Source organism: Neofelis nebulosa, chromosome 6, assembly GCF_028018385.1.
Source record: "Neofelis nebulosa isolate mNeoNeb1 chromosome 6, mNeoNeb1.pri, whole genome shotgun sequence".
Classification (NCBI taxonomy): domain Eukaryota; kingdom Metazoa; phylum Chordata; class Mammalia; order Carnivora; family Felidae; genus Neofelis; species Neofelis nebulosa.
This window is the reverse complement of record NC_080787.1, coordinates 58,046,262-58,071,157: the sequence shown is the minus strand read 5'-3', so window position 1 is coordinate 58,071,157 and position 24,896 is coordinate 58,046,262. Positions and strand designations below refer to the sequence as shown.

Genomic DNA, 24,896 nt, shown 5'->3' with positions numbered 1-24,896 from the left:
AATGACGTCTGAATGTAACCTTGAAGAAGTTGCAGTATACCAAGAGCGGGAAATGGGATTTCCTATTTATATGATAATAGCATCTACCGTTTACTGAGAATCCACTCTGTACCAGGTATTGTACTAGGAATCATTCATACGTAACTGGCGTGGTCTCTGGCTCATAAAGGAGTGCATACAGACCTCACCTCCCTAATTGACCCTTGCTCTTCCATTTCACAATGTCTGATATGTAAAGAAGTTTCCGTTTAAGGGTGCCTGGGTGGCTCAGTCATTAAGCATCTGACTTCAGCTCAGGTCATGATCTCAGTTCATAAGTTTAAGTCCCATATGGGGAGAGCTCAAGCCCCGCTTTAGGTGAGCCCCACTTCTCTCTCTCTCTCTCTCTTTCTCTTCCTCTCTTCTTCTCTCTCTCTCCACCACTCATGGGATTCTCTCTCTCTCTGCTCCTCGCTCACTTTCGCCCTCTCTCAAAAAAACAAAAAAGAAAGAAAGAAAGAAAGGAAGGAAGGAAGAAAGAAAGAAAGAAGTTTCGGTTTAATAAATGGAAAAGGAAGGAGGGCTTGGGGTTTGTGGACAGATGTGGAAGGGAGGGAAGGAAGCAGGGAGCAGATGGCAAAGCATCTGTTCCCCTTCCAGCCTGGCCATGATCTCCTTCTAGAAGAGAGGGTGGAAACAAGGCCCAGAACCTCTGTGAGTTGTTTTTGTTTTCATGTGAAACTAGGTGAGGAACTAGTCAAGGGAACTTCAACAGGCTCTGCATGTTTGGGGCTAATCTGTCTCAGAGGCAGGGGAGGCCATTCTCCCCTCCTCTCCACATGGAGGCCTTCCAAGGACTAGACTCTGAGAGCACGAAGAGTCAACAATTTTGGCATAGGCAGTGTTCTTATGATGGACAGTGGCCCTGGAAAGGCTTCAGCCTTGGCAAAGCCTCAGCAAGTGGCCTTGCAAGCAGATGCTGGACATGTGGGAGCTAGGATGGAAGAAAATTAACAGGGCAGAAATCCATGGCAACTGCAAAAGAAAGGTTAGCAAGGGAGTTTCTTTGAGAATTTCTAGAAATAACTGGAGATACTTTGAAGGGAATTAACTTCCTTCAGCCAAATAGGATGGGGATTCACACCATAAAAATTGGGATATAGGGCACATGAGTGGCTCAGTCGATTGACGATCTGACTCTTGATTTCAGCTCAGGTCATGATCCCAGGGCCATGGGATCAAGTCCCACATTGGGCTCTGAGCTTGGATCTGCTTAGAAGTCTGCCCCTCTCCCCTCCTTGTGTGCTCTCTCTCTAAAAAAGAAAATAAATCTTTAAAAAAATTGGAATATAAAAAGAATGTGAGACAATGGAGTACTACAGGGCAATGAGAAAGAACGAAATATGGCCCTTTGTAGCAATGTGGATGGAACTGGAGAGTGTGATGCTAAGTGAAACAAGCCATACAGAGAAAGACAGATACCATATGTTTTCACTCTTATGTGGATCCTGAGAAACTTGACAGAAACCCATGGGGGAGGGGAAGGAAAAAAAAAAAAAGGTTAGAGTGGGAGAAAGCCAAAGCATAAGAGGCTGTTAAAAATTGAGAACAAACTGAGGGTTGATGGGGGGTGGGAGGGAGGGGATGGTGGGTGATGGGTATTGGGGAGGGCACCTTTTGGGATGAGCACTGGGTGTTGTATGGAAACCATTTTGACAATAAATTTCATATATTGAGAAAAAAAAAAAAGAATGTGAGAACTTGTTCTGTGACAGCAGGCTGATGAGGCCTGGAATATACCAATCAGGCACAGATTTTATTTAATCCAGCCAATCCCCATCATTATTCCCACTCTACAGGCAAAAAAACTGAGGCTCAGTTAAATAACTTTCCCAGCCATTAAAAACAGTTTAATTCTGGATCAAAAATAAAACCATGTCTGTCAATGGCCAATGCGTTTCCCACTATACACACTGTGGATCTAGGCAGAGGAAAGAAGAACACTTGCAAAGAGTTGGGAAAAGAATAGAGGGGTACTTGGGGGGCTCAGTCAGTTACGTGTCCAACTCTGGATTTTGGCTCAGGTCATGGTCTCACAGTTCATGAGTTCAAGTCCCGCATCAGGCACTGCACTGACAGCATGGAGCCTGCTTGGGACTCTCTCTCTTCCCCTCTGTCTCTCCCTCCCTGACTCATGCTCTCGCTGTCTCTCTCAAAAATAAATACATAAAACTTAAAAAAAAATAATACAGTAGGTCAGGGTATCAGCCAGAATTCTGGCAGGAAACAGAATGCAACCTGAGTTGTTTAAATGAAGAGATTTGTTTATTTATTTATTTACTTACTTACTTACAGGCTCCACACCCAGCACAGAGCTCACAACCCTGAGATCAAGACCTGAGCTGAGATTGAGAGTCAGACACTTAACCAACTGAGCCACCCAGACACCCCTGAAGAGACTCTAATAAAAGATATAGTTGACACCGCTATGGGCAGGATTAAGAGAATCAACAACAGGGGATGTTAAGATACCCAGAAACCAGAAATAGAGGATTCACTCCTAGTGAATCCTAGTGAGACTGGAAACCATGCAGAAGAGGCTGCCAGAGGGATTGGTAACCAGGGAGGGACACCTACAGGGAGGTGGGGGGCTGGAGAATAATCTGACCTTTCCTCTTACTCCCAACCTTCTGACTGCACCACCTACTGATGGTGCCAAACTGGAAACTGGCTGCCAAGGAAGCCTGGATGAGGCCAGTGTCAGGGATCAGAGACTCACAAGTGGAAGAGAAGGAAGACATTTCCATGGAAAGAAGATGAATTGAGGCTATGTGCTAATCCTGGCCTGTTTTGCTCTTGGATCCATTCCCTGCCCTACTCTGTCCTATTCTGTATCATGAGAATTTCCATCCCCACCTTCCTTGGCCCTCTGGTTTCTGCATCAATTCAGCCAGTGGGAGGCTCTGAAGGAAGACTAGGGGGAGGAAACAGAGAATCCAGGCTATTTCTCCCCCTCTCCTTCTGCTTCAGGCACTGTCTGTGGCAGTGGCTGTCTTTTCTGTGAACCCAACTCTTGTGGCAAGGCCTGCCGAGGTGCCCGCTTCCGCTTGGTGACCCTGGATCCTATTGCCCCTTAAGCTTAGGCAGTGATAGTAGCTTCTTGCTCTTAACCTCAGGGATGCTGTACGATCCCACTTTAGGCTTCTCAGCTCTGTCAGTGCCAGTGGGACCAATTCTTTGTACTAAGTTCTCTGTTTTAAAATATCAAGAATATTTCCTAGACCCTAGCTGATATAGGAAACTCACACCAGAAAGCTTCAACCTGTGGCACCTGGGTGGCTCAGTTGGTTGAGTGCCTGACTCTTGATTTCAGGTCAGGTCATGATCTCATGGTTTGTGAGATCAAGCCTCATGTCAGGTTCTGTGCTGACTGCACGGGGCCTGCTGGGCATTCTCTCTCTCCCTCTCTTTCTGCCCCTCCCTCTGCAAAATAAATAAATAAAACAAAAACAAACAAACAAACCGCCAACCTTCCTACAGAAAATAGGAGGAAAATGAATATAAACATGACGTGTATATCCTAAGTATTGAATAAATTTTTGTTTATCTATCACTGTTGTGAGCCTGTTTCTCCATCTTACTGGGGCCTCCTGTCCCTTAGCCACCAGTGTTCGGATATGCTCTCTGGCCCCTCTTGCCCTTCATACCCCTGGAGATGACAAATAGCCACATAAGCAATAGTCTGTTAGAACTCTTAGCTTCCTTGCCGAATGGTCCTTCTATCTTATCAAGACACATCCCTGAGTAGAACAAATTCTCTACTTTCACAGTTCCTGCTTTTTTTCTGGAGAAATACTATGTGGCCAGAGAAATACTGTGTTTCTTTTCCTAGGATGTTCATGTGCTCTGTTCATTATATCCATAGTGCCCATTTCCAACAATTCTGCACACATATCTTTCCCCCAGAGTCCCTTGAATTCACTAAGCTTCACATCAGTTTAAAATTGATGCAAAGGAAATCCAGTAAGAATCAGAGACGGGGTGCCTGGGTGGCTCTGTCAGCTAAGTGTTTGACTTAGGCTCAGGTCATGATCTCACTGTTCATGAGTTCAAGCCTTGCATCGGGCTCTATGCTGACAGCTCAGAGCCTGGAGACTGCTTCAGATTCTGTGTCTCCCTCTCTCTCTCTGCCCCTCCCCTGCTCGCATGGAATGATTTCCTAAAAGCAGAAGAGGTTGGGGCAACTGGGGGGCTCAGTTGGTTGAGTGTCCGATTGTTGATTTCAGTCCAGGTCATGATCTCATGGTGAGATTGAGCCCGGCATGGGGCTTTGGATTTTCTCTCTCTCCCTCTCTCTGCCCCTCATCCTCCTTGCACTTGCTCTCTCTCTCTCAAAATAAATAAACATTTCTTAAAAAGTAGAATGGGTTTGTTCAGAAAATGAAATAAACTGCTGATATATAAATCCTGACATGGAAAAGAATCAATATTATTAAGTCAGTTATATCTATAAAACAGTTCGCTGCATTTTTATCTTTGGAATACTGAACTGCCACCACACACTTGGAATTTAATTCAATTTATGAAGCTTCCATTTGCCCACAACTTCTCCAGAACACCAGATTTTGCACATTCAGTTCCACCTCAACCATATTTTAAGCTCTAATACCAATGGTTTAAGTATACATTAGGATATTTCAGACACTCAATAGTTTCTCCAATACATACTTTTGTCCTAATCTTGGATGCAGTTTAGTCTAGTTGTTAAATGCAAAGGTGTGGTAAATTGCATTGTTGGTCCTGACTTTCCTATATTCCATCCATGTCCTTTGCCATTGTCTTCGGAATTCCTCCCCAGTTGAAGATTAGATTTGTATGTGGCAATTATCGAGGAGTGCTCTTGGGAACAGCACTTTCATCAGAGCAAGGGAAGCAAGACTAGGCAAGGGAGAAAAAATAGGACTTGGTCTGTTGCACCCAAGGCCTCAGCCAATCCCACAGGAAGCTCTGGAACTGGGATGGCCCTTCAGAAATGTTTTGAATTGGGGCATGGGGTTGGGTCTTTGCACTGTCACACCTGACCTGTAACTGCATGTGGGTGGCCTGTGGGGGCACCCTTGAGCAAAGCAGCTGCCAGCAGGCAGTGGGGATGGGAGATCAGGGGTAAGGGTGGTAGTGGGAGGACGGGAGGGTTGGGGGGGTCTATCTGTGAGTCTTCATCAGCAATAAATATTCAATGCAGCTGAGGGAATGAGAATAATTCTGAGGGGGATCGACAGGTGTTTCACAGCATGTGCTATATTCCATAGAGGTAGAGTGTATCTCTTTGCTGCTTGACATTGGGCTCAGCCTTGTGACTTAGCTGGACTAAGTGAATGAGGCAGAAGTGAGTATACTGGTCTCAAGCTTAGGCCTTAAGAGACGTTGCATATTTTCAATTTCCTTTTTATACATGTCCAGGCTAACCTGCTGGTCTCAGGAGGAAGATTAGAGGCGCATAGAACAGAACCATCCCAGCCAGCCACCCACCCAGGCAAGCCCAGCTTAGATCAGCTAACACCCAAGATGACCTGTAGACACTATAGAAATTGAGTGCTTGCTTTTGTATGATGTGATTTGTTATGCATTGATAGCAAGTTGATATAACAGACTCTGACCCAACGGTCAAATCTGATTCAAAATCCAATACTTCTGGCATTGATGATTAACTTTATGTGTCAACGGGCTACAGGGTACACAGATTAAACATTATTTCTAGATGTGTCTATGCAGGTATTTCTGGATGAGATTAGCATTTGAATTGGTAAACTCTGTAAAGTAGATTGACCTCCCCAATGAGTGGGCATCACCCAACCCAGGGAGGGCCTGAATAGATCAAAAGACAGAGAAAGAAAGATATACATATCTCCCACTGGTTAGGTTTTTCTGGAAAACCCTAACCAATACAGTGACCTACTTGTGATCTTGAACAATTTGCCCAATCTTTTCTTGTAAGCCTCAAGTTTACCCTTGATATAGAAACGGTATCTGCTCTATAATGTTGTTGTGAGTTTAGCGTGGTACATGGCAACTTAGAAGCACTTAATCACTATAAGATATGCTCAATATTTGTATGCTTTTATTTCTAGGTGTAAAAATCATGACCCTAGAAGATATTGCTGGGTGACGGGGGATAGCAAAGGAAGGGTCAGTTCCCACTGCTCTCCAATCCCATTGGCTGCTCTTATCCTGCCCTCCACCCTTCAAATGTTTAGGTCTGGCAATGGAAGAAGTGACAAAGCTGAGTCCAGCAATGTCAGCAGTAAATTGGTGTATCTGCCCTTCGATTCCTGGACTATTAAGCCAAAGATAATATTTGCTGGAAGGGGCAAGAAAGAACAGAGGACAGGTGCCTTCTAGTCCTGCACTGGTCTTTTCTTGTGGCTTCCAGGCTCTCGAGCTTTCTTAACTATTCATAACATGGTGTTCTGATGCATCAAGAATAGTCTGTGGAGCCCTCACTGTGTAGCCACTTCAAACAGTACTGTAGGCGGAGAATTTTTGCTCACTGAAATTCTACTGCCAAGTTTTGGCATGGTGCTTTACTTTTTTCCTCTTCCTTTTAAAGCTGACAAGGAAAAATAAAGTGCAGAAATACTGTTAACCAAATAAAGAGACACTGATTTTTTTTAAACCTCATTTGCGTCAGAAAATTCATTCCCCAATGAGCCATAACCAGATGAGACTGAACATATCCCAAGCCTTACAAGAGAAAGTTTTAATTACAGACTTCATGTTTCATCACCAGCAAGTCCAAGCCATGGTTTCCAAAGGGAGTTGAGACTGAAACGCCTCCCATCTATATCTCCAAAATCTTATCTTGGCTTGCTTATTCCCAACTATTAGGTTATTTCATTTTAAATAGAGTGAAACTGAGACTCATTCCCCTTCATTTCCCAAATTCCTAAAACAGCTACTCTTTGTTTTTAATGGTGCTACAAAAAGAGAGAGAGAGAGAGAGAGAGAAAAGAAAACAGCACATTCCTGAAATATTACAAGAGACCAACAGAAGAGAAGCAAGTGCAGCATGGAGAGACTCCTGGGGAAGGGCTTCTTGAACTTTTGCACCAAGACGCCTTAACAAAAGAGGAGAACAAAAAAATTGCCCAGGGGCACATGGAAGTATACACAAAAATGAAAATAGCTAACATTAGTGAGAGTTCACTGTGTACCAGCCACTGCTCTAACATTTAACATATGCTTGTCATTTATTCTCATGATAACTCTATATGGCAGATGACATTATTATTCCCACTTTATAGATAAGGAAAATGAAAAACTGAGACACAAAGAGGTTAAGCAACTTGTCTAGGCTAAATACACAGCTATAAAAAGGCTAAATACAAATAAATAAAAAGGCTAAATATAGCTAAATTTAGCTATAAAAAGCTAAATTACAGCTCTACAGCCTGTAGTTTCAACCACAAGTTGCCATGAGTAGTCTACTAAACACTCAAAGTGTCGTTAAAGTTTCACCTTAAAAATGCATGTGAATAAAATGACATAGGGTATAAGAATGGATTAAAAAAAACAGGATCCAGGGGTGCCTGGGTGACTCAATCAGTTAAGCGTCTGACTCTTGACTTAGCTCAGGTCATTATCTCATGATTTGTGTATTTAAGCCCCACATTGGGCTCCATGCTGACAGTGCGGAGCCTTCTTGAGATACTTTCTCTCTCTCTCTCTCTCTGTCTCTCTGCCCTTACCCACCCCCTCTTTCTCAAAATAAATAAATAAACCTAAGAAAAACAAAAACAAAATAAAACAAGATCCATCTATATGCTGCCTACAAGAAACTCACTTTAGACCTAAAGACACCAGCAGACTAAAAGTGAGGGGATGGATCTATCATGTTAATGGACGTCAAAAGAAAGCCAAAGTAGCCATACTTATATCAGACAAACTAGATTTTATTTTAAAATATTTATTTTTGAGAGAGAGAGAGAGAGAGAGCATGCACTTGAGCAGGGGAGGGGCAGAGTGGGAGAGAGAGAATCCCAAGCAGGCTACCCATTGCCAGCACAGAACCCAATGCGGAGCTCAATCCACAAACCATGAGATCATGACCTAAGTCAAAATCAAAAGTCGGATGGATGGTCGACCAACTAAGCCACCCAGGCATCCTCAGAAAAACTAGATTTTAAACTAAAGACTGTAACAAGAGATGAAGAAGGGTATAATATCATAATAAAAGGGTCTATCCAAAAAGATCTAACAATTGGGTGTATTTATGCCCCCAATGTGAAACACCCAAATATATAAATCAACTAATCACAAACATAAAGAAACTTATTGATAACAATACAATAAAAGTAGGGGACTTTAAATCCCCACTTACAGAAATGAGATCATCTAAGCAGAAAATCAACAAGGAAACAATAGCTTTGAATGACACACTGGATGAGATGGACTTAACAGATATATTCAGAACATTCCATCCTAAAGCAGTAGAATACACATTCTTCCCAAGTGCACATGGAACATTCTCCAGAATAGATAACATACTGGGTCACAAACCAGCCCTCAACAGTACACAAAGATTGAAATCATACCATTCACATTTTCAGACCACAACACTATGAAACTTGAAGTCAATCACAAGAAAAAATTTGGAAAGACCACAAATACATGAAGGTTAAAAAACATGCTACAAAGCAATGAATGTGTTAACCAGGAAATTAAATAAGAAATTAAAAAATACATGGAAGCAAATGAAAATGAAAATGAGAGGGGCCTGTGTGGCTCAGTCTGTTAAGCATCTGACTTTGGTTCAGGTCATGGATCTTGCAATTCATGGGTTTGAGCCCCACATTGGGGCTCAGGTGCTGATGGCTTGGACCCTGGAGCCTGCTTCGGATTCTGTGTCCCCCTCTCTGCCCCTCCCCCACTTGTGCTCTGTCTCTCTCCCAAAAATAAATAAACAATTATAAAAAAACAAATGAAAATGAAAATGTAACAGTCCAAAACTCGGGATGCAGCAAAAGTGGTCAGAAGAGGTAAGTACATAGCAAGACAAGCCTACATCAAAAAGCAAGAAAAATTTCAAATATACAACCTAACCTTAAAAAGGAGCTAGAAAGGGAACAGCAAAGAAAAAAAAGAAAAGAAAAAAAAAAAAACCGGCAGAAGGGAAATAATAAAGATTAGAGCAGGAAAAATATAAAGAGAGAAATTACAAAAACAGTAGAACAGGTCAATGAAACTAGGAGCTGGTTCTTTGAAATAATTTATAAAATTTATAACCCCCTAGCCAGACTTAACAAAAAGAAGAAAGGACCCAAAGAAATAAAATCATGAATGAAAGAGAAGAGATCACAAACAACACCACAGAAATACAGCAATATAAGAGAATATTATGAATAATTACATGCCAACAAACTGGGAAATCTGGAAGAAATGGATAAATTCCTAGAAACTCACAAACTACAAAAACTGAAACAGGAAGAAATAGAAAATTTGAGCAGACCCATAACCAGTGAAGAAATTGAATCCTTAATCAAAAATCTCCCAACAAACAAAAGTCCAGGACCAGAAGGCTTCCCAGGGAATTCTACCAGACATTTAAATAACAGTTAATATCTATTTTTCTCAAACTGTTTCAAAAAAGAGAAATGGAAGGAATACTTCCAAACTCACCTACAAGGTCAGCATTACCTATTCCAAAACCAGACAAAGACCACACTAAAAAAGAGAATTACCAGCCAATATCCCTGATGAATATGGATGCAAAAATTCTCATTAAGACTAGCAAATGAAATCCAATAGTACATTAAAAGAATCATTCACCACGATCAAGTGGGATTTATTCCTGAGCTGCAGGTTTGGTTCAATATTTGCAAATCAATCAGTGTAATACACCACATTAATAAAAGAAAGGATAAGAACCATAGGACCCTTTCAACAGATGCAGAAAAAGCATTTGACAAAATACAGCATCCATTCTTTTTTTTTTAAGTTTTTTTTTTTAATGTTTATTTATTTTTGACAAAGATAGAGACAGAGCATGAGCAGGGGAGGGGCAGAGAGAGAGGGAGACAGAACCCAAAGCAGGCTCCAGGCTCTGAGATGTCAACACAGAGCCCGATGTGGGACTGGAATCCATGAACTGTGAGATCATGACCTGAGCCAAAGTCAGACACTTAACTGACTGAGTCATCCAGGTGCCCCCATTCTTGATTAAAAACCCTCAACAGGGGCGCCTGGGTGGCTCAGTCGGTTAAGCGTCCGACTTCGGCTCAGGTCATGATCTCACGGTCCGTGAGTTCGAGCCCCGCGTCGGGCTCTGTGCTGACAGCTCAGAGCCTGGAGCCTGTTTCAGATTCTGTGTCTCCCTCTCTCTGACCCTCCCCCGTTCATGCTCTGTCTCTCTCTGTCTCAAAAATAAATAAACGTTAAAAAAAAAATTTAAAAAAAATCCTCAACAAAGTAGGGATAGAGGGAACATTCCTCAATATCATAAAGGTCATATATGAAAGATTTACAGCAAATAGTATCCTCAGTGGGGAAAAACTGAGAGCATTTCCTCTACAGTCAGGAATAAGACAAGGATATCCACTCTCACCATTTTTATTTAACATAGTACTGGAAGTCCTAGCCTCAGCAATCAGACAACACAAAGAAATAAAAGACATCCAAATAAGCAAGGAAGACGTTAAACTATCACTATTCACAGATGACATTATACTCTACGTAGAAAACTTCAAAGACTCCACCAAAAAATTTCTGGAACTGATACACAAATTCAGTATAGTTGCAGTATATAAAATCAATGTGCATCAATCTGTTGCATTTCTGTACACCAACAATGAAGCAGTAGAAAGAGAAATCAAGGAATCAGCCTCATTTACAATTGCACCAAAACCATAAGATACCTAGGACTAAACCTAACCAAAGAGGTAAATGATCTGTACTCTGAAAACTATAGAACACTTATGACAGAAATTGAAGAGGACACAAAGAAATGGAAAAGCATTCCATGTTCATGGAATTCCACACTCCATGCTTTGGGTCTGTGCTACCCAAAGCAAACTACACATTTAATGCAATCCTTATCAAAATACCACCAGCATTATGGAACCACAAAAGACCCTGATAGCCAAAACAATCTTGAAAAAGAAAAGCAAAGTGAGAGGAATCACAACTCTGGACTTTAGGCTGTATTACAAAGCTGTAATTATCAAGACAGTATGGCACTGGCACAAAAACACATATATAGATCAATGGAACAGAATAGAAAACTCAGAAATGGACTCACAACTATATGACTAACTAATCTCTGACAAAGAAGGAAAGAATGTCCAATGGAAAAACTCTCTGCAACTCTCTTCAACAAGTTGTGAGTTGTGGACTCACAACTATATGACTAACTAATCTTTGACAAAGAAGGAAAGAATGTCCAATGGAAAAACTCTCTTCAACAAATGGCATTGAGAAACCTGGACAGAGACAGGCAGAAGAATGAAATTGGACCACTTTCTTACACCATACACTAAAATAAATTCAAAATGGATGAAAGACTTAAATGTGAGACAGGAAATCATCAAAATCCTAGAGAAGAACACAAGCAGCAACCTCTTTGACCTTGGCCAGAGTAACTTCTTACTAGATACGTCTCCAAAAGCAAGGAAAACAAAAGCAAAAATGAACTATTGGCACTTCATCAAGATTAAAAAAAAAAACTGCACAGAGAACAATCAACAAAAGTAAAAGGCACCCTATGAAATGGGAGAAGATATTTTCAAATGACATCTGATAAAGGGTTAGTATCCAAAATCTGTAAATAACTTAACAAACTCAACACCCCAAAAACAAATAACCCAGTGAAGAAATGGGCAGAAGACATGAACAGATATTTTTCCAAAGATGACATCCAGATGGCTAACAGACATATGAAAAGATGCTCAACATCACTCATCATCAGGGAAATACAAATCAAAACCACAATGAGATATCACTCACACCTGTCAGAATGGCTATAATTAACAACTCAGGAAAAAACAGATGTTGGTGAGGATGCAGAGAAAGGGGAACCCTCTTACACTGTTAGTGGGAATGCAAAGTGGTGCAGCCACTCTGGAGAACAGTATGGAGTTTCCTCAACGTGTTAAAAATAGAATTACCTTATGACTCAGCAATTGCACTACCCAAAGGATACAAAAATACTGATTCAAAGGGGCACATCCACCCCCAATATTTATAGCAGTATTATCAACAATAGCCAGAGCCCAAATATTCATCGACTGACAAATGGTTAAAGATGTTGTGTATTTATATATATATATAATGAAATACTAGTCAGCCATCAAAAAGAATTAAATCTTGCCACTTGCAACAACGTGGATGGAACTAGAGTGTATCATGCTAAGTGAAATAAGTCAGTCAGAAAAAGACAAATACCATACGATTTCAATTATACATGGAATTTAAGAAACAAAACAGACGAGCATAGGGGAAGGGGGAAAAAAGGGAGGCAAACCATAAGAGACTCTTAACTATAGAGAACAAACTGAGGGTCGCTTGATGGGGAGATGGGTGGGAAGATGGGCTAAATAGGTGATAGGTATTAAAGAGGGCACTAGTTGTGATGAGCACTAGGTGTTTGTTGAGGTACAATTGACATAAAATAAACTCCATAATCACAGTGTGCAATTTAATAAATCTTAACCTGTCTTCCACAATCAAGACAGTGAACATAGCCATCACCCTCAAAAGTTTCCTTGTTCCCATGTATTCCCTCCCTCCTCCCCTCACCCCTCCACTTTTCTGATATTTTTAATGTTAAATGTTGTGGGTTTTTTTAACCACCCCTCTTTATGGCTCTAAAAAAAAAAAATTCTACTCCTGAAACAAATATTGCACTATATGTTTAGTAACTAGAATTTAAATAAAAATTTTTAAAATATATTTTAAAAATGCATATGGATACTTCATTCTATTCGATAATTCACATTTGCTTTAAGATAAAATCTGCCCTCAAAGAGTTTGGTTTACATTTTTCAATGTCCTACTTCCCCTCCAAGCAAATCTTCAACCAAAATTGCTGTTCCAAGATGGTAGACCAAGTGTTTAAGGTGGTGTGCCCAGTTTGAGAAGCACTGGCCTAGGGCAGCTACCTTGCCCAAGAAAAATAAAAACACCTTTATTTTATCAGCCAGAATTAATTTGTCCAATTAACCGTATTTATAAGAGATATTAGCTTCTTCTCCACTGTCAAGGCACCTGATTCTAAAGGGTTGTGGGTAAAATGGAATTGAACCAAACAGATTAACTGAGTAATTTAGCAGGAGAAAGGAGACAAACACATCAGTTAGACAGATGAAGTTCATCATGGCTAAACTCAAAATAAGCGTAAGGCTTGACATAAGGCAAAGCATCTTACGAGCAGGATATTTTTAGCTTGGACTGAGATGTAAGGACATGTGAGAGAGAAAGGGGGAAGGAATGTGTGTGCGTGTGTGTATAAGAGGGAGAGAAAAAGAAAATTTGGAGAAGGAGCAAAAAGTCTGTTTTTATTAGAAAAGAATGCGGTTGGGCACCTGGCTGGCTCCGTCAGAAGAGCATGCAACTCTTAATCTCAAGGTCATGAGTTTGAGCCCCATGTTGGGGGTAGAAATTACTAAATAAAATAAATTAAAACTTTAAAAAAAGAAGAAATAATGCAATTTAATGGGGGAAAAAGCACAGGAATTAGAGTCAATTCAACCATGAATGAGAACATTATATGTGTTAATAATAGTGCAGCTTATTTTATCAAATCTAAGACACCATCAATTGTAAGATTCATTCAAATATTCTTTTAAAATTAAGAAAAAATTCTAATGTTTAATTTTTTTTTTTTTAATTTGAGGGAGAGAGAGAGAGCACAAGTGCAAGAGAGGGGCAGAGGAAGAGAGAGAGAATCCTAAGCAGGCTCCATGCACACTGCAGACAGGGCCAGAAGCAGGGCTCCACCCCACAACCCTGGGATCATGACCTGAGCAGAAATCAAGAGTCAGATGCTCGACCAACTGAGCCACCCAGGTGCCCCATTCAAGTATTCTTTTAAAATGTCATCTCAGAATTGATGAACTACAATAATTTCTTTCAGTCCCATTTGAAAAATGAAGATAATACCTACTATAGCCCTTTTTGTTTTGTTTCATTTATTTATTTTTGAGAGGGCGTGCAAGCAGGGGAGGGGCAGAGAGAGGGAGAGAGAAATAATCCCGAGCAGGCTCTGCACTGCCAGCTCGGAGCCCAATGCAGGGCTCAAACTCACGAATCATGAGATCATGACCTGAGCCAAAACTAAGAGCCAGCCACCCAGGCGCCCTATTACCTACCTACTACAGCCTTGCAGGGAGACGGTGACAGATAAATAAAGTAACATTTGCCTGACATATGGAAAGTCCTCAGGAAATATAAGACATATTATTTCTACTACTTTTTGCCAAAAGCAAGTTAATTCTTATCCAAAATAATATTTTTGTTTTTATTGGAAAAGTTTACATTGTAAAGGGGAGCATTCATCTAATCACAAATGAAAACAATATACTGATGGGTAAAGCAAGACAGTATTTATCCTCTCCAGATTTTTCTATATTTATACAACAAATATATGTGAGTATTGACCCACACACGAGGTGATAAATTGATTTTTAAAATTTATTCACATGAGCACCTTTAAGGTTTTTCACACCGCACTGCATAATGGACAAAGAGTCATACTAGAGGAGATACAACTCATTAATTGTCTTTCTAAGAACTGCTAGGTTCTATCACTGAAATTAATATAAATTACCATACCTATACTTAAAATGTGTTAGGTTCTAATAGTGTTTTACTCATATTTGTATCTTCCATAATAGACTTGAAGATTTTTCTTTTTTTTTTTTAATTTTTTTTTTTCAACGTTTTTTATTTATTTTTGGGACAGAGAGAGACAGAGCATGAACGGGGAAGGGGCAGAGAGAGAAGGAGACACAGAATCGGAAACAGGCTCCAGGCTCTGAGCCATCAGCCCAGAGCCTGACGCAGGGCTCGAACTCACGGACCGCGAGATCGTGACCTGGCTGAAGTCGGACGCTTAACCGACTGCGCCACCCAGGCGCCCCGACTTGAAGATTTTTCTGATCATTAACTAGATGTGCTCTTTCCCACCTTTACAAGGTCATGGATTTCTGTATTATGCTTATAATTGTTATGGAATACCGCTGCATATTGCAGTTATGTGTGTTTATATCTTATCACCTCTGCCAGCACATTGAAAAATGGAAATGACAGGTTGTGGCAATGACACAGCATCGGTCACTAGAAAGAGTGGTAGAAAGATAAGATCTCAAATAAACTGAGAGCAAGTCTAATGATCAACTGTGGTTTCTGGGCTGTATAGAGAAGGGTGAGAAGCCAAGCAGGGAGTAAAAGATGAATTAAATAGAGGGATCAGGGGGATCAAGCTCTCCTTGTGCTCAAATAGTCAGTGGAGTTGCAGAGAGATGCAAGAATTAAGAGCAGATGTTAGGGGTACAGAGAAAAAAAGTAAAATTCACATTCTATGTGGTAGAGAAGCTCAGAGTGATGATAAACTTCAGCTGTAACTCTCCAAGTGGGTAATGGAAATGAGATTTAAGAGTTGGGGAAGGGGCACCTGGGTGGTTCAGTCAGTTAAGAGTCCGACTCTTGATTTTGGGCCAGGTCATGATCTCACAGTTTGTGAGATCAAGCTCCAGTAGGGCTCCAAGCTGACAGAGCAAAGCCTGCTTGGGATTCTTTCTCCCTCCCTCTCTGCCCCTCTCCTGCACACGCACAGTCTCACGCTCTCTCACTCTCTCTCTCAAAATAAATAAACTTTAAAAAAGGAGTTAAGGGGAAAATTGGGGTGCCTGGGTGGCTCAGTTACGTAAGTGTCTGACTCTTAAGCTCAAGTCTTGATCTCAGGGTCATGAGTTCAAGTCCCGTATTGGGCTCTGCCCTGGTTATGGAGCCTACTTTAAAAAAAAAAAAAAAAAAAAAAAAAAAAAAAAAGAGTTGAAGGGAAAATCTGTGGACCTGAGGAGGTAAATACATTCTGAAAGCTAGGATGCTAAAAGGTCCCATGGGTGCTGAAACTCCTCAGAAAACCTCGGGAGCTGGAGTAGCAGGGAAGACAGTGAACTGGGCATCTATAACAGGAAAACTCGTTTTCCTCCTTCTGTGGGGAAAATCCAGTTCTTCCCTGTGTGTTTCTTTCCTAGGAGTCTCCTTTACTTTTACCCAGAACACTTCACTTCTGGTCACTTCTGGTTACCAGATATGTGGAGGCTTTTCCCCATACCAAGCGATTCTCTGGGATACAGGCTGGGTATCTTACAATTTAACTCAGTTCTGATACTATCTACCCAGATATAGTGTCAGATCCCACAGGTTAAGGCCTCAGTCTCACAAGACTGCCGCCCCTCCCCTGATGCAAAACACACATCAAATGCAAGTTGTAAATCCAAGTTATCACCTGGACTTCTGACCAGCTGGCTATAGATTGGAGGTTCCAAAGACCCCCAGCTTGGGTTTGATTCATTTGCTAGAGCAGCTCACATAACTCAGGGAAACACTTAGGTTTGTCAGTTTCTTAAAGGATATGATAAAGGATACAGATGAATAGTCAGATGGAGAGAAACATAGGGTGAAGTGTGGTGGCATTTCTGGTGCAGAAGCCTCTGTCCCCATGGAGTTGAGGTATGTCATCCTCCTGGTATTGATGTGTTCCCCACCTAGAAGCTCCCTGAACCCAAACACTACTGGGATGTTATGGATGCTTCCTCATGTATGCATGATCAATTATTTACTCTGTTTCCAGCCTTTCTTCCCTCTCTGGAGAGTGTGGGGTAGGCCTGAAAATTCTAAGCTTTTAATCTTGGATTGGTTGTTCTGGGGACCAGTGCCTATCTTGCAGCCATCCAGGAACTCACCCAGAGTCTCCTCAATAGAACAAAAAATGTTCTCAGTGCTCTTATTCTTTAGGAATTTACAAGGGTTTTAGGAGACCTGTGCCAGGGATGGAGGTCAAAGACAAATATTAGAGCAAGAGGTGCTCCTTGTGTTCTTATCATTTAGGAAATCACAAGGGTTGTAGGAGCCCAGTGCCAGGAACCAGGGGCAGAGACCAATATATTTTTTTCCATTTTTTTAAAGTTTTAAAATTTATTTTGAAAGAAAGAGAGAGAGCAGGAGAGAGGCAGAGAGAGAGAGAAAGAAAATCCCAAGCAGGCTCCTTGCTGTCAGCACAGAGTCTGACTCAGGGCTCAATCTCACAAACCATGAGATCATGACCTGAGCCAAAATCAAGTGTCAGACACTTAACCGATTGAGACACCCAAGCACCCCTACTTTTTCTGTTATTTCATAGTGCCATAAGATCTTCTGAGAGTGTGTGTATGGGGTGACTGGAATGTCAGTAGACAGCAACTACAAGTTGGAGAGTGCATGGCATAATGTCAAAGGTATCAAAGGAAGAGGAACATTTTCACCAGCATAAAGGAGTAATGATTTCCAATGGTGATTCTCAGAGTCTAGTTCCTAGATAAGTTACACCAGCTCCACCTAGGAACTTGTTAGAAATGCAAACTCTAGCCTCCACTCCAGATCTACTGAATCAGAAGCTGGGAGTGGGCTCAGAAATCTGTGTTTTAAGAAGCCCTCCAAGTGGTGCAGAGGCTTGCTAAGGTTTGACCACCGTCGGTTTAGAAGTGGCTACAAACAAAGCTGAACAACAGGTCAGCATCCACCCATTTACCATCACAGCCTTTTCTTTAGTCATCTGTGGGATTCAGATTTCAGTTAAAGCCATAAAATGGAGGGAGCATTATGAAGAAAAGCCGGGGCAATAGAGGGGTTTGTTTGCAATGGAAGAAGGGTTCCAGAGGCAGCCCTGAATGTTGACTCTCTTCCTTCCTATCCCAAGCCCTTGCATGGGCTCAGCCATCCTGACAGAAACTGGGGACAGGAGTACACAATGGGGCAAGCTGAATTAATAACTGTAATAGCAATATTTTATAATAACCATAATTATACTATTAATAATTACATATAATTGGTAGCTAATAATCCCGTTTCATTCATAAAAACCAGCAAGAAGATAAGTGTCATGGTCTCCCAGGGCTGAACGTGGAGAAAATGTTCACTCTCACACTTACAGTTTTCAGATGGAACAGATACGGCCACATGGACTAATGTTTTTCAGTTTATCCTTAAACTAACCAAATAGGTCCAGTAGCATATTAACAAGCCCACAGTACCTAAAAAGCACTTAAGTTCACGGAGTTAGTATAAACTTATACTCATGGTCTCTTCCTTTGCTGTGATACATACCCCTCCCAATCACCACTGAGATGGTTCTCCAAATGAAGCTGACCATACCACGTGTTGCTTCAGCCTTAATTACACAGGTTACATCACACCTAATTACCATTTACTTCATTTGCATGTTGTTGTTGTTTTAGGAGATTGAGGAGGGGATCCTGAAATTTCAAAAACTGGGAACAACACCTGCAGAGTTCAATTACAGTTGGACCTTCTCCTCCTGGCTAAACTTCAGCTTTGTTCTTGGCTCTCTGCCCTGGAGTCACAGGAATGTAAACATTAGAGAACCTCATCCTCTTTATCTTGTCTGTTACTTCCAATGTCCCCTCCTGAATTTACTGATCTAACATATTCTGTTTCTAATAACTACTAAAGTGAATACATTTCTTCCCTTCAATAAAACAGATCTCCTTTCTGATCAATATAACTCAGAGTGAAGGGTGCCTGCATGGTTCAATCGGTTAAGTGTCTGACCCTGATTTTAACTCAGGTCATGATCTTGCAGTTCATGAGTTCCAGCCCCATGTTGGGCTCCATACTGTCAGTGCAGAACCTGTTGGGATTCTCTCTCTCTCTCTCTCTCTCTCTCTCTCTCTCTCTCTCTCTCTCTCTCTCTCTCCCCCTCTCTCTCTCTGCCCCTTCTCTGCTCTCTCTCTCACACACAAACACAAAATTGAGAGGTAGGTATAGAGATTTCCAATATACTTCCTGTCTCTACAACTGCATAACCTCGCCTATTACCAATATCACTCACTAGAATGGTATGTTTTTTACCAAGGGGGAAATTACATTGGTGTATCATAATTACTCAACGTCTATAGTTTACTTTACACTTCACTCTTGGTGTTTTACATCCTGTGGATTGAGACACAAGTATAATGACCTATCATTATATCATACAGAGTATTTACACTGTCCTAAAAATTTTCTGTGCTCTGCCTATTCATGTTTCCCTACTCCTACCCCTGGAAACAACTCATCTTTTTATTGTCTCCATATTTTGCCTTTTTCGGAATTTCTTATAGTTGGAACTATACAGTATGTAGCCTTTTCACAGTGGCTTCTTGCACTTAGTAATATGCATTTAAGTTTTCTTCGTGTTTTTTTCATGGCTTGATAGTTCATTTCTTCTTAGCACTAAACATTTCCCTTGTGTGGATGTACCATAGTTTATTTACCCATTCACATACTTAAGGACATCTTGGTTGCTTCCAAGTTTTGGCAATTATAAACAAAGCTTCTATAAACATCCATGTGCAGGTTTTTGTGCAGACGTAAGTCTTCAACTCCTCTGGGTAAGTACCAAGGAGCACAATTGCTGTATTATATGATAAGAGTATGTTTAGTTTTACAAGACATTCACCAAAATGTGTTGGCTATACCATTTTGCATTCCCATCAGCAACGTATGAGATTTCCTGTTGCTCCCCACATCTTTGCCAGTATTTGGAGTTATCAGTGTTCTGGATTTTGGGCCTTGTCATAGGTGTGTAGTGATATCTCATTGTTGTTTTAATTTGCATTTCCCTAATGACATATGATGTGGAGCATCTTTCCATATGCTTATTTGCCATCTGTACATCTTCTGTGGTGAGGGGTATATTAAAACCACTGACCCATGTTTTTAATTGGGTTGTTTGCTTTTTCACTGCTGAGTATTGAGTCCTTTGTATACTTTGGATAACAGTCTTGTGTCAGATGTGTCTTTTGCAAATATTTTCTCCCAGGCTGTGGCTTGTCTTCTAATTCTCTTGATATTGTCTTTCACAGAGGAGAAATTTTTAATTTTAATTCAACCCACTTTCTCAATTGTTTACTTCATGGTTTATGCCTTTGGTGTTGTATTTTTAAAAACATCATTATACCTAAAGTCAGCTTGGTATTCTCCTATGTTATCTTCTAGGAGTTTTATAATTTTGCATTTTATATTTTGTTTTATTTGTTTTTGTCACTGTTTAAGTGAGCTCCAAGTTAGACATGGCTTGAACTCACAACCCTGAGATCAAGACCTGAGCTAAGATCACGTGTTGGATGCTTAACCAAATGAGCCACCCAGGCGCTCTTGCATTTTACATTTAGACCTATTATTCATTTTGAGTTATTTTTTATGAAGGGTGCAAGGCAAGACATAGAATTTTAAGAGCTAAAGGTTAACACTATGCGAAAGTACAAGCAAGGTTAAGGGTCACTTGATTGGGTGGATCAAGTCATGTAGGAATTGAGCACGAGGGAATAATTATTAAATGTTTATTTTGAGAAAGAGCTAGAGAGACCATGCATGCATGCATGCATACACATGCACCCAAGGGAGAAGCAGAGAGAGAGGGAGAGAGAATCCCAAGCAGGCTCCATGCTGTCAGCATGGAGCCCCACCTGGGGCTGGATCCCATGACCATGAGATCACGATCTGAGCTAAAATCAAAGTCAGACACTTAACCAACTGAACCATCCAGGCGTCCCAGAGAACTAAAGAATAATTATTAAGGAGTGGAGTTAATTAAGGACGTCTTCTTAGAGGGAGGAAATTTGAAGGAAGTTCACAATTGAAATGTGAGGAGGGAAGTTGATGAGCTAGTTTAAATAACCTGAATTGCACAACCTGCAGAAAACAGACAATGTTTACCCTGAAAAGAAAAGAATGAAGCTCATGAGAAAGAAGACGACTGGCTATTTTCTTCAAATATGTGAAGATCTGTCATATGAAGTAAAAATGGCTGCATGAATAATACCTGGTTGGATGGTATCTGCCCAGCTCATTTCCCCTTCTGTGTAAATGGTCCAATTCAAAAAATGACCACTGCAGCCACATTTTTTAAAATATTTGTTTATTTTTGAGAGAGAGAGAGAGAGAGACAGAGTGTGAGCAGGTGAGGGCCAAAAAGGAAGACACGGAATCTGAAGCAGGCTCCAGGCTCTAAGCTGGGACTCGAACTCATGAACCGCAAGATCATGACCTGAGCAAAGTCACACACTTAACTGACTGAGCCACCCAGGTACCCCTGTACCCATGTTTAAAGTACTTGACCAGCCCCTCTTCATGGCTCAGTTGTTTGGACCCAAGAAAGCATCTCATCCAAGTTAGATATTCGGATTCTCCCTTTTGGAAATTTGAGATGGTTCCAGTGGAGGAGGTGAAAACCTAGGGGGTAACTGACCCACTAAATGAAGTGACCTGAACTACTAAATGACTACATAGAGACACTCCCCTGCCAAACTGCATTACACTGTGAGCCTGCAAGAAACAAGCCTTTATTGTATTAGGCCACTAAAATTTAGGGGTTGTAATAGTGATTCATCCACCTTGACTAATAACAGCAATTTATACTACATCACCTCTAAATATCCCTTCAAACTCTTAGATGCCTTAATTAAAGTAAGATTTAAGAAAAAAATCTAAATAGATGATCTGCAAGATGGAGCAAAGGCAAAAGAAAATGGAAGCAAGAGATTAGTTATAAATCTAACACAGAAATTTAGAATCTAAATCATGTCACTTTTGGGGCGCCTGGGTGGCTCAGTCCATTAAGCATCCAACCTAGGCTCAGGTCATGATCTCACGGTTCGTGAGTTCGAGCCCCGTGTCATGCTCTGGGCTGACAGCTCAGGGCCTGGAGCCCCCTTCGGATTCTGTGTCTCCCTCTGTCTGCCCCTCCGCTGCTTGCACTTTGTCTCTCGCGTTGTCTCAAAAATAAATAAACATTTTAAATAAATAAATAAATAAATAAATAAATAAATAAATAAATAAAGTCACCTTCATGAGAGGCTTTCCTTCACTCCTCAATCTAAATTAATTAATAAATAAATGAATAATTTAAAAATAAATAAACAATAAATTATGTCCCTCTCATTATTATTGCCTTTCATACTCCCCTAAACTGTTTCTGTAATAGTATTTACTATAAATTACTATTTAATTTGTAATTATATATATCTGTAGGGGTTTATTTATTTAATCTGTCTCCCTGGATTGTAAGTGTCATGAAGAAAGTGACCATCTCTTTCAGTTCACTTTTTTATACCCAATGCCCAACACAGTAAATAGCCAAAAAAATATTTGCTGAGCTAATTAAGTAATTCTCAGATTTCTAATCTGAAACACTGAAGAAATGTTACATATTGTCTGAGTCAGTATTCACATATTGAAGAAACGGCAATATTTGTACAATCAAAAAATTAACGACTTAGGGAATATCAACTGTCTGCTGCAGTGTGCAGCACTCCAGAGTAGGTCAGTCAACAAATATGAGTTCCATTCCTCCAACTCTCAGGACATATGCCCCAAACCACCAGATGAACTGTCTGCAACAATGGAACGTGCAATGAAACAAGAAAGATGGACATTTAGATACTGGTCTTCCGAATACCAGGAAGGCCAAGAACTAGTCCAGGCAGGATGTCATTACTTGAGGAGCATCAGGGCCATATTAGAGCAACAGTGCCCCTCGGCAGTAACCAATATTCCATTGAAAGCCCCTGGACTAGGGGTGCCTGGGTGGTGCAGTTGGTTAAGCTTCCAACTCTTGATCTTGGCACAGGTCATGATCTCACAGTTCATGAGTTCGGGCCTCGCATCAGGCTCTGTGCCAATGGTACAGAGCCTGCTCAGGATTCTCTTTCCCTCTTCCTCTGTCCCTCCCCCACTTGTGCGCGCTCTCTCTCTCTCTCTCAAAATAAATAAATAAAACTTTAAAAAAATTTATAAAGCCCCCGGGCCTATGTTCTCAAACTTAGTGTGCCAGGTCCTGTCTTGGCCCAATCTTTTCGTTCTAAGCCTTTGGCCAGCACATTAACCTGGGTAGTCCTTATCTCTCATTAGATAACCTATCTCCCGTCTTGGCAAACATGACCTACTCTGTACTGGACACACTTGTACTATTCTTTTTTTTCTTTTTTAACATTTATTTATTATTGAGAGAGAGAGAAAGACAGAGCATGAGCATGGGAAGGACAGAGAGAAGGGGAGACACAGAATCCAAAGCAGGCTCCAGGCTGGGAGCTGTCAGCACAGAACCTGACGCGGCACTTGAAGTCATAGACCACGAGATCATGACCCCAGCCCAAGTCAGATGCTGAACCAACTGAGCCACCCAGGTGCCGCACACTTGTGCTATTCTGGCTCTCAATTAAGAGTAAGATATTCTTACTTCAATTTCTAAACAAGTTGTCCAACTAAAAAAGGACTTCTTTCTTCCACAAGTGACCATTTTTTCGTAATTGAGAATTGCTCAGCAAATAATATGAGGAAAATGTTCTCTTTGGAAAAGCAGAAGAGGAAAGGAAAAGGTAGTTTAGATTTTCCAAGAATATTTCTTATAAAATACTCCTACAAAATATTTCCTGAAACAGGCATGTCGCACCCAAGCTCTAAGTGTTTTGGGAGGACAATTTTTTTTTTAATTTGTGGCATCATATTACAGCCTTTCATATTTACATTTCATAATTGTCCTTTGATAACTGTTCAAACGGAGTCTGTTTCCCCGGTATATTAACGGTGGCTTCAAAAAAGTAGGGGAGGGGGAGTGGAAGCCCATCAGTTCTACAAAGAACAATGTGCTAAGCAAATTGACATAAATGGTATTAAGGGAATTCTGGTATTTTCTAAGTAATAACTTAAGGATATTGAACAGAAGTCACTAGCCCACTGCAAGGCATCTTGTGAAATACTGTCTTCTGTCTCAAATGGTTATGAAATGAAAGTTAAAGGAGTACAAGACTGAACCTCACATTGCAAGCCAAGGACAATTAGGTAAGTTAATAGGTGTGATTTATCTCTCTCTATGGATAGCAAAATGAATTTGAAAAGTGCTTTGTAACCCAAAGAGCTTGGCTCAAGTTCAAACTGCTCCTACCATCTGTTTCCAATGTTGATTTGCAGAGTCCTTGGGTACTACTCTTTCCTGACCAACTCTCTGAAGTTACAATGCAAAGTCCTGTGTAACTACACTTGGATACATTTGCTTATGCCATGTTAGGTATGATACATGATTTGGATATGGCGCTTCGCATGTATTATTTATATAGTCCAAGATTTTTAAGTACATTCCTTAATTCTCCACTTGGTCTCGTTCTGACCATTGGCACCTGTGATGGATCCAATTATTTTTTGGTTAAATTCAAAATCTCCAAGCATGATTTGAATTACATACTATGTTGACTTGTGTTATTACACCCAGTATCTTGATTTTTCTTTAATCTCCCTGTTCTATAAAAATTTCAGAAATAATCTCATGCTCACTCACTGGCTAGGGCTACAAATACATCCAGAGTGACAAGAGTTTATTTTAAAAATCTCAAATAGATGTTTCCACTGCTAGGAGAAATCCTTTGAGTCATACAGAAATTAGTTCGCCAAAGGTTTGTAGGCCATGTCCAAATAAAGCCCCAAGATTATTTAAATCACAACTTAAAAAAAAATTTTAGTATCCAAAATGACATCCTAAGATATAATTTTGATAGTCCTGTGAAACACTTTCTCACATAGACCAATCACGTAGAGAACATTTTCATTTTATCTGCAGTAGCTAAAAATGTGAATTTATGCTATTTCAGCAGTTCTTGCTATTTCTC

At 40.6% G+C, this 24,896-nt stretch overlaps 1 long non-coding RNA gene across 1 annotated transcript in view; it reads right to left on the bottom strand.

Annotated features, from left to right (window-relative positions):
* The window catches only part of LOC131514390 (uncharacterized), a 33,083-nt gene extending 9,434 nt beyond the window's left edge, over positions 1 to 23,649 (bottom strand). Inside the window, exon 1 of the long non-coding RNA XR_009263049.1 lies at positions 23,474 to 23,649. This is a non-coding gene — a long non-coding RNA (uncharacterized LOC131514390). The remainder of the gene's footprint in view (positions 1 to 23,473) is intronic.
* Positions 23,650 to 24,896: the final 1,247 nt, after the last annotated feature.